A 15,043-nucleotide genomic window follows, 5' to 3' on the forward strand; every position below is an offset into this window, starting at 1 on the left:
CAACAGGGTGAAAAATAACATATGAAATACTCCTGAGATGTTAAATATATTAACGTTGTGTGATATATCTTCAGTTTTCTTCAATTTTTAACTTCTGTTTTATAAAATTATACTCTCCTAAAGTCCAGTGRTTTGTTCTTTCTCAGTGCGGACTTTCATAAGAAAGACGCTTGATGAGTTTTGTGAAAGCAGTTTAAAAGTGTAAAAAAAAGAAAAATAAAAACACTCCAGGTGGAATAAAAGAACATGTAAGCATTAATATCCACTGCTAACTCAAAAAGCTCTGACGACAAAAAAAAACATGTGAGACTACGAATAAGAAAACTTACTCTTACAATTCAAATGGATGCCCTTGTGGTTTAGAAGATTATTTCTTTAGTGTCTCTACAGGACATTTATCCAAAACATTAAACAACGGTTCGTCACCCAGACACCCAATCATCTTTAAGTACTCAAATTAAAGGTTGGACTCTTCTAGACTGTTCGGCGTTTGATCCAGCCGCTGCAATAAGACAAGGCTTTACTTTAAGTTTTCTTTTATATCGCTTTATACCAGCTGTGCCAATAACCCTCTTCTCTTTGGTTGTGCAGATCTCTTTGGCAGATTCCATGTTTACTCTCCGGTGATGCTCTACCCCCAAAAAAAGCTGTTTAATTACACATTTACCGCACGGCACACAGAGCCACTGTGGGTGGCCACATCCTTTCAAGTAGACCCATAAAACAAACATCCTTTCACCAGGTGGAGGGCACTCTTAAATTTCCTCAAAATTATATTCTTTCAACAATTCTAAATGAATTACCTAAATTATTCCAGCCTGTTTTTGTCTGACGCTACTGYTTGGTGGGGAGGGAAAAAGTAATTACCTGGCTCCTGATTCTTAAAGGGCCAGACTCACTAAGACGATTAAAGCAAWTTTTATGACTATATTGCAGGCAAGATATTGCTGGTTGTTAACGTTATGATTGACCATTCCGGTAAATGTTGATATGGATCATTTAAGCGTTTGGTTTTTGAGGATTTTAGTGTTTAGTGTTGCTTTGAACATGTGTACAGTGGGTTTGTGTCGTCACTCACCAGGACGCATTCATAAAAAATAAAAAAAAAACTTCAAATCGTAGGAGTTTTCATTTTCCTTGTTAAATAAAAGCACTGTTTGAGCAGATATGTAGGTCACAATTCTAGGGCATGAGTGGAAAGGGCAATGCAGCGTTTTCTCTTCTCACTGCAGCCTTCAGAAAAACATCACAGATTATATCTTTGATTAAATTCCTGCCTGTGGAAGAGTACCACGTATTATTTCCAATAAAAGGAAACAGTGTGAGCTAACAGGCAGAATAACGTCAAAGTTGTGGAATCATCTGTGAGTGTTTGTGAAACCATAGCAAGTCACTCAGTTGTTCTCAGATTCTCCGGTGAACTCCCAACATCCCTCTAGCAAGGAGACGATGGAAAAAATTACCTTATGTCTCCATTCCTATCTATTGCTGTTTCATTTTCCTTGTTATGAAACACAGCCATCCATTTTTCCAAAGCTTTTCCAACCAAACACACAAACTCTCTCTCCCGTTACGATTCAGGCTTCTCCGAACAGAAAGAGAAGCAGCATTTTAAAAAACAAACAAAAAAAGCATTCTATCTTAGAGAAGTGAAAAAAATAAGAAGCTTTGAGATTTTTTTTTTGGCCATATGGCTATTCTTTTCATTATTTGTTTTTTTTTTTTTAGATCCTAAGATTAAATGAGAATTTAATTTTAGGATTTGCTGGCAAAGTTCACAGCTACACATTAATGTACTTTCTATATTTTGCAGAAATAATCCCTAMAGATGCATCARTCATCCAGAGATAAGAATCAAACAATTTTCAATCGTTCTACAGCACTGACATTGAAAAACGCTGAAAAATCTTCTCTTCTAATTYATAWWTGCATCAAAACTAGGAACTCCTGCCACTTTTTGGACTATAAACACATCAGCTRACCACTTTTTTGATCACAACTCATGACCATAATCGAAGGTAAGACATGGATGGGCCAGTAAATGGAGAGCTTATCTTTTTGATTCAGCTCTTACCTCAACACATAAGATTGGATCAGTTCCAARGCCCCCAATCCCACAATCCCGTTCGATCCTGGAATCACTCAAGATTCCAGCCATGAGAAATAATCGCTCCATCTTTTTGTGGCTGAAAACCACAGCACCAGAGGAGCCGACGAGGACCCATGTTTCCATAACAACAATATATTTTAAGAGTTTTGTACACATGTTTATGAGGAATAACAATAGCGAGTAGCTATAGGGAGTGCTGCAGCTTTCACACAATCGTGAAAACTGCAGTTGTGCAKCTTCTAAAAAAGCAATCTATGTGCATATTTGATTAGAGGCAAAAATGAAAGGTGTCGAAAACTTCAGCTGCTTTTTTTTTATAGTATTATCAACTTGTACACCACTTTAAAATGTGAATTAGTAACTATATATACCGTGTCCTGGCATTTGATACTGAAATATATGGATCTCAAATCAGTCTTCAGAAGTGAAACCTGAGTCGCTAAGGTTAAGTATAACAGCCAAATGTAATACAACTCTCTCCTCTGACGTTTAATGAGCGTAAAAAGAATCACAGTCATGAGAAGGATTACTGCCCATCACTGAGCTTTTGTCTGTTGACATGACAGATTGCAGATGACTTAACTGTGTGGGAGTGATCCTTTCATATGGTCTGACATGGTCATTTTGTCTATTTGACTCCTCAAAAACAAACAGCATTGTAATGCACACACGCAGCCAACACCCTGAACCGAAGATCTGATTCAGATCTAGGTCACACACACACACACGCCCGCACGCACACACACACAGACATGGGGCCAGGCCCACATATATTGTTGAGGTATTTTAGCGCATACTGAAGCCACTCCCGATTCAAATGAGTGACTTCCTGTCGTAGCAGCCCACGGTCAATAAGAAAAATACAAATCGGAGCAAAGGAAACATTCAAATAGGGGTGGTTTACGATAATTCTGCCTGCAATTAAAAGCATTCTTTTTTTGTAATCTTCTAATTATCTTAACTGTTAAACAGCGGTTGCTGGCTATTACCTCAATGCCATTTGATGCCAAGCTTCAAACTTCCAAAAAAAAACCTAAAAAAAAAAGAAACTGATATAACGTGACTACTCTAAGCCCCAGGAATTTTAAACAATTACATTTAAAAAGATAATTATCCAAATCACCCTGCAGTGTGTGTCTGAGCAAGGAGCTGCTGACGACAATTACTGTGTGCTCTGGCGCAAGAGATCAGCAGCAGCAGCAGAGGATGATGACGTCTGCGGAGGCAGTTATATAACCAGGGCTAAACATTTTGTCTGTCATAGCTGCAAGGTTAAAGAGAGTGATATGAATGCCTGCCATAGTCTCAGGAGTCATGTGCAACATTGTTCCAGTGGCCAAAGGAAACAGAGCGTTGCACAAAGGAGGAGCAACGCAGCGTGGYGTGGAGCGAGAGGAAATGTCCTTATTTGAAGCTAACAATCACCATCTCCGTCTCCGTCTCCTTCTCCGTGGAATTTAATGATGCAAGAAAAGCACATTGTTTCTCAGCAGAATTCAGATTTTCAGTCAAGATAATTTTCGTAGTCAGACAATTTTGATCTACGTAAATACAGGGTTTAATAATGATTTCAGTTATTAAAGGAAGGGAGCTTCAAACTGTCCTGCATCAAATWTTTTTTTTAAATCCACAGACAAAAAGAAAATGATCATTTCTAAGGCTTTAGGACTTCACAGTGTGACCATAATCTACACACAGAAAACGGTGCTGGTCACAAAAGAATCGGTTTAAAGCTAAGCTTTTGAACCAGAAAGGCCACACCTGGATGGTACAAATACAGAAACAAACCCCCCCTCAAACCTGGGTTATTACTATATAAGTCATTTCAATAAGCTTTTTAATGTTTAGAACTAGATTTCTTTGCCTTTTTCCCATTTTAAAGTGATTACCAGAGCTGTATCTTTAAGGATCTTGCCAAACCAAGCAAAGTCTACAGAGAAAAAATAAACCTTCCAGCAACAAACGTTCACAGGCTTTTAGCATTAGTCTAAATGTAGCACACAAAGAAAAGGGAGATTGTTCTCTTAAACATTGTTGTATAAGAATCAAAATGATTCAGGCTGCAAAACAAACAGAATATCTGTTTTGGAGCAAGTAAATCCAGATTTGTTAGTTCTCGTCCACAAAGAGAAATGGGAGAAATGTTGGGGGGTTAGGGGGGAGCGGGGGGGGGTTATGCGCCTAGACATGCTACCAATAAAAATATTAAAATGTCAAAAGAGACCTGAATACCAGCAGCATTTTATCAGTTAAAATAATTAAATCTTTTGTCTTCGAGAATTCAAGTTCTCCATTGATTTATGAGCACTACTGCAGCACAAGCAGTAGGTTTGAACCAGTCACAGGATTTTCTTTTTTGTTTTTCTAAGTTGATACAGACTAAACAAAACAAATAGCTTACGCACACTTCTGTATTTCTTGCCCTCCTAATTAGGCAGGAAGTAATGATAGCTAATAAAGATGTGAGTCAGCATAAAGTTTTTTTTTTTACTTTGTAAGTTTCTACAAGTTCTGATCAAATGTAGCATCAAATAATCCCTAAGTAAGAAAAACTGGGAAGACTAATATTACTCAGAGAAACCATTGCAACTTTAAGCCAGTATCATCTGGAAGTATAATGATAAACTCATGGAGCTAATGTCAACAGGTCCAAATCCTATGTTTTCTGCTTCTAGTCTGACTGTTTATGTAAAATTTGGAAAAAAAAAACAGATGAACAGATGGTCTCTGTATGTGTGGTTCCGACTGTGAAGCACCGAAGAGGAGCCGTTATGTCAGAATTTGAGGCAACACTTGAACAAGGTTGCCACGGCACTCAGCGGCAACATGCTACACCATCTGGTTTATGGTAGCGTCTTCTGTTTTTCAGCATGTCGTTGACACGAAACCTACCTAAGGGCCTTTTCATCAAGAAGCAGAGACGTAGCGCCACGTTGGAGAACCTGGCTCTCACCGTCAGAGCAGCGAACGTGGTTAAAGCTATTAGCAACACTTTTCAGCAAAACAGGTCGTATTCACTTGACGTGATTTATCACGTATGCCATGAATAGTTTTTGTATTCGTTTTGCTGTTCTGCCGTTTGATCAGAAATCAATAGYTATCGATTTCTGATCAAATCTACCAAAAACAGGCTTCCGCACACATGACTCTGGTGTCATCATGTAAGGCAGAAGACGACATTTTTTCCAGGTCAGCTAAGGTAGCTATGAGCTCAGACGGCAGGTAGAGTCACATTACTACCAAATTACATAACTACATATGGTGAAAAAAGTAAAAAGAAGAATGTACTGAGTAGCTAGTATGCATAGTAACCAATCAGATGTAAACATTTAAGCAAGAATACAAATCCAGCAGGTGAAATCCTGCTGTGTTGTTGTTGCTAATGACTATCTATTAAAATACCACGAGAAATGCATCTGTGGACATCAGAATAAACATTAAAATGTTTTTGTTTTTTTTTAATTCTGATCACAAAACACTGTGAACCGCTGGTGTTCATGAGGATTAGGCGTCATTTTAGACCCCCTTACAACAGCCTAATAGTTTTGAAACCAAATATACTTCAATATGCATTAATACCCACAATGTGAACAAACTTAGCACAACAACAGAGGCTATCATCTACAGTCTTCCTTAGGTCTGCTCTTTGGGGTACAGCCAATCAGCACCATAAAAAATGAATGGTGCTCTTGGATTGCTTCGTAAATGCGAGCCAATAACATGTCAAGAAGATTTGGACCTACGTCTGTTGACTGATGCCAAACAAAGCACGTCACAACACTTCAAAGCAGACATTAGTGTGCTTTTTGAGTATGTAAAAAAAAAACTTTTATTGGTGATTATCCCTACATTTGTGCGTATTTTTTAAGCACAGCTTATATGAGCGTTATTTCCAAGCGCGCTGCAGAAAATCTGTTTTTAATGTGCGTCTACATCAAAGCAACAGTTGCGATCCCTTACTCTGAGAAATGAAAACACAAAGGCCAAAGTAAAGACTGATATGATTAGGAAGAAAGCAGAAGGAATTCAGCCTATGACTGACTTCAATAAAATTAAGCTTCAGAGGAAGTCGTTCAACCAGGCAATTCAGGACTAGTCTAAATACAGATTAGGAAAGACAAATTTGTCTGTAGACATTTTAAATGTTTGGATTGAGAATAAAAATGGCTTATTTCAATATAACTGAGCAAACTAGATAAGCAGCAAACTCGATAAGTTGTTATTATCCAGAAATACAATGAAAACAGTATTTTTGTAGCTGAATGTATTCAACGCCCTACAAAGTTAAACAAGTACTTCGGGATTCATTTTTGCCCTGAAATAAAGGCAMTCTCAGGTCATTGGATCAAACTTTTAAAAAGCTAAATACAGCTCTTCTCAAACTTAAAATAAAGACTTTAGTTTAGTTGGTGTCCTGCCTGTTTGTTTGGAGAAAGGTTTGTTCTAAAAAAGCCTCATCTTCACCAACCAGGCAAAAAGTGTTTGAAACCAAGCAATAAGTTAGAAAATATGGCTGTTCACAGTAAGGTAGATAAAGAGAAAAGTAAAGTATCCATTTCAGGGAGAAATGTGTGAATCTTCAGGGTTTCCTATGTATTATAAGCCTGGTGGGCCACCAGGCTTTACTTGGGGCCCCGCCAGGCTAAGAATTGCTTATTTATTTTTATTTATTTATTTATTTAATGTTTGCATTTCTTAAGACTTCATAGTCAGTATTCAAGCATTAATCTTGCACCAATCAAATTTCCTGTAAACTTTAAACATTTTTAAACTCAAAAACATGGCAGGCTGCTGAATGAATGACAGCCCTAGCACCCAACCAGGCTTAGCAAGTTTTCCTGGGGAAACCCTGATATTAATAAAACCATAAAATTTGGTTTGTTGACATCTTCAAAATACGAAAAAAAAATTCCAACGTGCAGGATTTATAGCAAAGTTTCCTTTACTAAAACAGGTCTGCAGAGCTAAACGTTTAAAGAAGTCCACAATATTGTCCATGTGAGAGCGCTGATGTTAAAGCAGKTTTGCATAATTCGCAACCTGTGCCGTTTGTCAACCTGTTGTCAGATTTCACTCGGGTTTTATGCGGCTTTGAGATCAATCAGCGAAGGCTGAACATTCAACATTCATTCTGTGGAGCGGCGCTCTGTTTTCTTAAAGAGACAGCGCGCGGAGAGGATCCCATTTGCTGCTGCGYAGGCCTGCACCATTTGTGCATGCCCGGTCACACTAAGCAGCTCTAGCAATATTCAGACTAGCATTCAGTTTAAGCTTGCAGGACATGGCCCAGTAACCTACTTTCCTCACAACATGCTCAGTAACATCAGAGACGAAGCCGTGTGTCATCAGTTAACTAACCTTCACCACCGCCGAGTTTTAGGGGAGAATGAGCAAAAATCTAGAGTCAGCACTGCAGAAGCAAAAAATAAGGCATCGTTTGTCAGCTCCATGAATCTGAAAAAGACATTTTCCATAAACCTTTTTTCACTGTTTAGTCTAGCGGCGGAGACAACCACACAGTAACGCTGAACATCGGGAAAGAGGGGGGTTTAAAGAGTTACACTTTCTCAAAGCAAAATGTGTGACAAAATAGCTGATCTAGTCACGTATTATGTATTTGTTTAAAAAAAAAGAAAAGAGGACAAAATGGACAGGCTGTCTTGATGTGGACAATTTTTTAGTACAACCAGAACAGAGCAAATCCGTATGAATCGGATCCTGTCTCACTGAGTACATCAGGTGATATACCCCACAGGGACCCTTGTGTTTGTGGGTTTATAGTCCAGTCCTCACAAGAAATACAGAGGCGAACATACTGAATGTTTGCAGCTAACACACTTGGGCTGGTTACCAGCACTAAAGCATACAAAGGTTTTAAAAGCATACAGCTTTAAACTGGGTTTTAGGTGTTYTCTGCTTACATAGAGGAGTGATGCCCCTCACATACCTGCTGCTGCACACTGCAAGTCAACTGGCTGAAAGAAGAACTTTTCCCAAACTGTTTAGAAAGATCTTTGTAAACAAAGTAAAAAAAAAAGAAAAGTACTAGTAGTCATGGTGTAAAAACTAAATCAACCCATGGCTCATTTTTCTTGCTAATTAAAATGTTAGATTCATTATTCTAACTCTAGTAATTCAACCCTGATAAGCAAGTTTGTGTAAAAGATGCTTCTAAAGTCAGTAGTTTTTATCTTTATTCGATATTCTTACTGTAGTGCAGAGCTACATGACACGCTGAATCATAATCATCAGTACAATATCAGTGTATGCAATACAGCAATACTAAATGTCATTTCTAGTGTGGTATTCAAATCCTATTCATTCTCACTTTTTATGTCAAACTCAGACAGACTTTCACTGCACTTGATTCACACGCCTACACTGTTTCTGAATAGAATATTAAAACATGTAGAAGGCAGAGACATCATAATGATGAAAAAGGGGAAAAAAATAATTTGTGGTTCGACCCCAATCAATGTTATTATCACAACACTCAACCAGGGTTTCCCCCAGTGTATTTTAAGCCTGGCGGGCCACCAGGCTTTACTTGTGCCCCCAGCAGGTTAAGCATTGCTTTATTTTTTAAGTCCTTTTAAAATGTTTGCATTTTTAAGGCTTTATAGTTGGTGTTTAATCTTCAAATCTCTCAATGACACATAATTATCAAGTAATATTTTAAAATTTACCGTCAACTTTAAACATTTTTTAACTCAAAAACACGACGAGCCGCTGGATGAATGAATGCCCTAGTGCCCAACCACYGGGCTTAGAAGGTTTTCTGGGTGCTCAACAATAACATCACAAWAGCATGTTTTCTTAAAAGTCTTGCAACCCTAACCGAAATAACAACACATAAATCCTATAGATAACATAAGTATGTTTTTTTCTAATCTATATATTATACAATTTTGTTGCTTTTCTTAGATAAATGAAAGCAATTGGGTGATATTTATGTGTAAAATATGGTGAAACAGTTTTTTTATGCCAGGTACTTTCTTAGGTAAGGAGCACACTTAATATGCAGGCAGCACTGCATCTGTCTCCCTATAAGCAACTCTACACATCCAAATACGATTTCACCTAATCTATGTAAATTCAGATTGACCTATTTAGTAACAAGACTAAAAAAAAAATTTAAAAAAGGTGAGAAGGGAGAGAGATGGTATGAGTCATGAGGCTGGCCCAAATGTTAAGCAGCATGATGTAAACAGGAGCATATGGTGCCGTGAACACCCCAGTTCAGTCAGTCATGGAGCAGAGCGTCCTGCCCTACTCAGCTGTCAGCATACATCCTCATCACTATTCATGTCTGCTGAGGCAATCTGGGTATATAGAAAACCAGTAAAAGAAGATGGCTTCAACATGGAGACCCATCATAACATACAAATTTAACCAAAATGATTCACTGTACCAGCTTTTAATTTCATCAGGTCAACAAAATGACCTGWTATTATAAAATAAGTATGAATCAGTCATAGGGAGCTCAGAAGCTGAAAATCATTCCTTTTTAATRATCAGTAAGTCGAAGAGTAAAATTATGCTTTTGTAATTTTTGTTTTAATACATCAAGTGYGAACGTCCAGCATTTTCTGTCAGTTGACAGATCAAGCAGCAGCATGCATTCTGACRTGTTTTTATTGTCTATTTAAAATAAATTAAATAAATGTTTTGAATATATCCTTCCAAGCAGATAATCTGGTAATTCCTATATTTTCAAAATTAGTGTATATWTGAAACAACCTGCTGCAAATATGTTTCTCCTTTATCTGATTTAGTCCTTCAGAAAAATAAAATCTGAATGGTTAAAATCAGACATGACATATCAGACTTCAAAAAAATTGTGAATTTCTACTTCTTACCAGTTAATTAATTTTATTTKTATTATTTGTTGTTGCTCCACTYTWACAGGTATGCAGTAAAMGTTGCTTTACAACCAAAATACAACAATAAAAATAAAGCTGCATAAATTTTCACATGCAAGTGTAGTTAAAAATAAAATGGTAATTAACAATATGAAGGTTGGTCAAAAGGAATAAATAAGTAAATATGTATTTACGCAAAAGGCAAAAAGCAATCAATAAAAAATTTAATGCAAACTCAAAAAGTACAATAGAAGAAATTCACACTGCAATCAAAAGGCAAAAAAGGTTAGAGATAGTAATGAAAAAAAAACTGATTTATTTCCTGAATTAATGCAAAGTACAACAAGAGGAGAGATGATACAGTCAATTTAATTGTTTCTGATTTGAATACTGCTGTTCACATTCCTATCCTGAATATACAGTACTTATTTCGATTTTACTTAGRTATTACTTTRTGTTATTTGTTGCATGTTCTCSATWTTTTGGGACTATGTCGCTCATAAAAAGAGACTTTAATCAAATTTAACATTAATCATTGTCAAAATAAGCATGTAACACAAAATTACCATAAATAGTACCACTAATTTATTAATTATATGTATTATTGTTATTTTTTTCATAATTACTAGCATATTAGACGTACTTTGCATACGGCAAAACTTAAATGTTATTTATTTATTTATTTATTTATTTATTCATTTATTCATTCATTCATTTAGATTTAGGCACCGGAGGCAGTAATAAGCCTAAGTGTGGCCAAGAGCAACAGCAGGTTTCCAGGTGGCTGTGACAACCGACAGCCCACTAAGCTTCATTATACAGCAGTCACAACACTCTGTAACGGGGTCAGCCTTTAAATCAAATCAGCCTCAATCACTGCTAATAAGTGAAAAAAAAAACTCCGTTTCATAAATTAAATTAACAACACCAACGGAATAAGTCAGAGTTAACTAATAACTGTGTTTGTGTTTTATAAATGCAAGAGGGAAAATAGCAATAACCAAAATGTTACGTAGCTAGCAACCGTAACTCTGATTTAATCACCTTGACTACGACGGCGGGCAGCGCATATCAGCTCAGTTTCATAAATGTTTGAAAATTATTTATCCACAACGTCAGAGTCATTTTCCACCACCAAGAAAAGAATATCCCAGATTCCTTCAATGAGTTTGTACTTTTCCAGCCGCAAGCTAAACTCCAGCCAGACTTCTAACAACAGGTACCGTCAAGTGACATTATGAAGATGGAAGACACCTAACCTACCTTCTTCTGCCCGACAAAACGCTGAATCCAGAAGACGGCGAAAAGTGTGCCTCTACGGACGAAAGCAAGAAACCGTCTTCCTACAATCCAAATACCCTGCCGCAGAGATAAAACAGCAGAGCCCGCCGGCTTAAACGTGCGATATTCCTCTTAAATCTGAGGCAGAGCCCGCTGAGATCCAGCCSGAACACCTGACATGTTACAGTTTCGTGAGGCTGACCAGCGCCGGGGTCCAGTTCACAGCCAGCCTGACAGAAAGGCACACAGAGAGGCTGAATGAGCAGCTGCCAGTGTGCGTCCACACTCAGAGTCCCGCCCACTGGACTACATACTAAATAAAGTTACTGAGTCAGTGAATGAGGGGGGTGTACATGAGGATAACGTTTAACACAGATAACTGCCCCTTTAGGTGAGCAGAAAAATAATAAATTATGCCTGATGTGACAAAATTCATAGCAAAAACAGACTGTCGCTTTCTCAATACTGCAAATCARCCATTTACTAACTATAGTTATCTTTTTTCCCCATACGTTGCATTACTGTCCATTATGCTGATCTGAACTTGAGCAGGTCAGATTTTGTGATTACACAGTTTAACGCAACAGACGCTGCAGCGCCACCCTCAGGTCAATACTGAAATTATACTGCGAAAATATACGGGAAAAATACACAGCATTAATGTAAAGAACTAAAAAATAATAATATAAAGATCACCAGGTTTTATGTAAAATCTAGGGTTTTTTAGAAATAACGTTCTTGTCCGATGCTTTTTAAAATTGTGTTTTATATTTAGTGAATTATTATATAAAGTCATTTCAAGACCCTTTGCATCAAAAAATAGGTTAAATTAGAGGGGGTTTAGAAGATATATATATTTTTATATTTTTTGCTAACAATGTTCTGTTTTGACAATTAAGCCAACCTTGGAAATTAAGGTACATTTTCATTGGTCAACAGTCACTATATGCCTGAAGATGACATTTAAACAAATGGTAAACAGCYCGTTGCAACACATGGACAAGTTAAAGTAAAGGTTCGTATTACAAGTAATTTATTTATTTCGTGTATAGTTCAAAAAATAGTTAAATACAGCACTTCAGAAATTGTCAGACTGACCATAATTTCATGCATTCTGTTGTGTTATGGGGAGATTATATTCTTGCAGCATTTTTTACTGAAGGATTAGAACAAAGCTAAACCTTAACAACTTAGACTGTAAGAAAGTGAAGCGTCTCTCATTTTATTTTGATAGATATTTCTCCAGTCCCTTTTCAGAGAACAGCACGGAGGTGAACATGGTACRGCTCTGATTGTTGATATGCCACACTAACTCGTGTAAGGTTAAATATAGTGACTAAATAGCACTTTGTATATACTATAATTTAGCAAACAGAGATTTTAGCGGTGAACCACATGTGTTCTGAAATGTTTTGATGTGGGTTAAGGCAGCCAATAATCCGCTGGACATCTGGCTGTTCTTCTATAACGAGCGTTTTTTACATTTTTTTTATACTGCRAAGACAAAAAGGTTCAAAAGTCTCTGAGCAAATATAAAGTTTAACGTATTTTCATCTAAATCTTGAAACAGTCAATTTGACAGCTTTCGGATTTAGATGAACCTCGGGGGAGTTTATACTTTTTGAAGCGGATGTTTATCCTGAGCTGTTGTGCCTATTACGACAATAAAAAACAACAAGATCCCTGTTTTGGAAAAGACAATCGGCTGTTAAATTTATGAGTGAACAAATGGGAATATAACCAGTGATATAATTTATGACAGAACATACTAAAAATGTGTTTGTAAAAGGTCAAAATTCTTCTCCCAAATCATAAATCTCAAACCAGTGGTGTTCGGGCCCAGCATGGTTCTAAATATCCTTTCTCTTGAGAGAAAAGCCTTTCATCTCAGCCATAAATTTAAACTGTCCAGCACCGCTTTTCCCTTATTGTGCGAGGAGACCCATATGGTGCAGATAGTTTGCCTTTCCAAATAAGAAAGTAACCATTTTTCGTTTCCTCATTTGGTTCAGGGTGCGTACAGTGTGCCACTTTGTGATAATATGTGTGCTGCAGTGGAGAAGTAAAAAAAGAAAAAAAAAATGTGGTGCTGCATGTTTTGAAGAATATTTTGGTAATTAATTTGTCAATTCATACGAATAAGTGCTAGTCGTTGGTGGACAGCATTGTCTGTGCACCAACTGACTTTCAGTTGCCCTGGTAACCAGCTGTTGCACTGTTTCATAGACAGATGGAGCAAAGCTTACAATGGGGAAAATACGTGACACAGCGTCTACTTTTCAAGTTTTGCCGCTTACAAAGAATGGAGAGATCAATTTCTTTTGTGGTTAGTCTTCAGTTGTGAGAGATAATCTAAAAAAATATATAACTTCTTAAATTGTTAATTTGCATTACATTTAATTAAATAAGTATTAGACGACCTGCCAACCAGCAAGAATCCTGTTTCTCTCACAGACCTCCACTAATTACATTTATTAAATGAATACCTGCCACACTCTCAGTCAGTCAGACTCCAGCCTTTCCACCATGGGCAAAACCAAAGAGCTATCTAAGGACATTAGGGACACAATTGGAGACCTGCAATATTGCGATTACAATGAATTTGAAATATAATGTAACACTAACTGACTCTCATTCAACTGGCAGGGTCTACTTTCCCCCAGAAGGGGGCATGTYTTGTTTAGGGAGAAGGACGAGACGTTGTGTGCTTTGCTGCCTGGACAGAACAATGTTACTACAGATGTTATTGAGATGGCTGAAATAAAAACACATCCGTCTCTTGTTGGYTGATGTGCATCATGTAAACTGTACATAATATTTTCTGATGTGCTCAGCTCAGCTGCTCAGCTCTGTGTGCCAGCAAACCTCAATTTGTGTATGCAGCCCTCAACAGTTTATCATAACTCTGTGTTTTTAAATATCCTCCCAAGAACAGTTTATCATAATTCTGTGTTTTTAAATATCCTCCCAAGAAAATCGTCATAAGCGTCAGAAATATTTATACAAATTCCATTCTGTATCACATAAGGCTAGGATTCTGCTATGATCACTGTGATAGCATCTGGGTTTGATGTTGAACAAGGCCTCTTTGACCTAGCAGGTACAAACTAAGAATGCTGGTTATGTTCTAGAGTAAACCARCGTGATACCAGTACAGAGCTGGATCTTTTAAAACCCAGCAGTTCTAATAAAACTTCAGTCTGCAATGGAAGAAAAAGGAGATTGACTTCATACCACTGCCAATACTGTTTTAAATTTCCCCGGACATATAAAAATCGCAAACCAGATGCACAATTTCTGGGAAATTGTTTAATCCCCCACCCCCAGGTGTAGCTTCTAAGGAAAGAAAAGAAATGCATAAACTGAAAACATAAAGTTATCAGTTCCCTTAACAGTAGATGGTGCAAATTGAATAGTAGAAGAAGAAAGCGGTAGAGTAAAGAAAAGCTGTTAGAAAACATTAGCAAACAACCAGCATCATTAATCTCCAGGTGATCTTCATGCTGCAGAAATGCTTTTCTTCAAGTAGAGATAAGAAAACTATTCACAGTTGAAGAGAAGTTGGATGGCGCTAAATGGAGGGAAATTGTGGAACATTAACCTCCTGCAGACTGCAAAAGACTTCAGACTGGAATGGACACTCTTCTTCCAACAGGACAACAATCCTGAACATACAGCCAGAGCTACAACGGCACARTTATCTTCTAGAATGGCCTAGTCAAACACCTAAATCCAAGAGGGAATCTGTGGCAAAGCTTGAAAATGGATGTTCCAGGATATTATCCAACCC

At 37.3% G+C, this 15,043-nt stretch overlaps 1 protein-coding gene across 1 annotated transcript in view; it reads right to left on the reverse strand.

Moving 5' to 3' along the window:
* The window catches only part of npas2 (neuronal PAS domain protein 2), a 46,259-nt gene extending 34,689 nt beyond the window's left edge, over window positions 1–11,570 (reverse strand). Inside the window, exon 1 of the mRNA XM_017308725.1 lies at window positions 11,236–11,570. The gene's annotated coding sequence lies outside the window, so the exon portion shown is untranslated. The remainder of the gene's footprint in view (window positions 1–11,235) is intronic.
* Between the last annotated feature and the right edge of the window lie 3,473 nt (window positions 11,571–15,043).

This window comes from Poecilia reticulata, linkage group LG14 (assembly GCF_000633615.1).
Source record: "Poecilia reticulata strain Guanapo linkage group LG14, Guppy_female_1.0+MT, whole genome shotgun sequence".
NCBI lineage: Eukaryota > Metazoa > Chordata > Actinopteri > Cyprinodontiformes > Poeciliidae > Poecilia > Poecilia reticulata.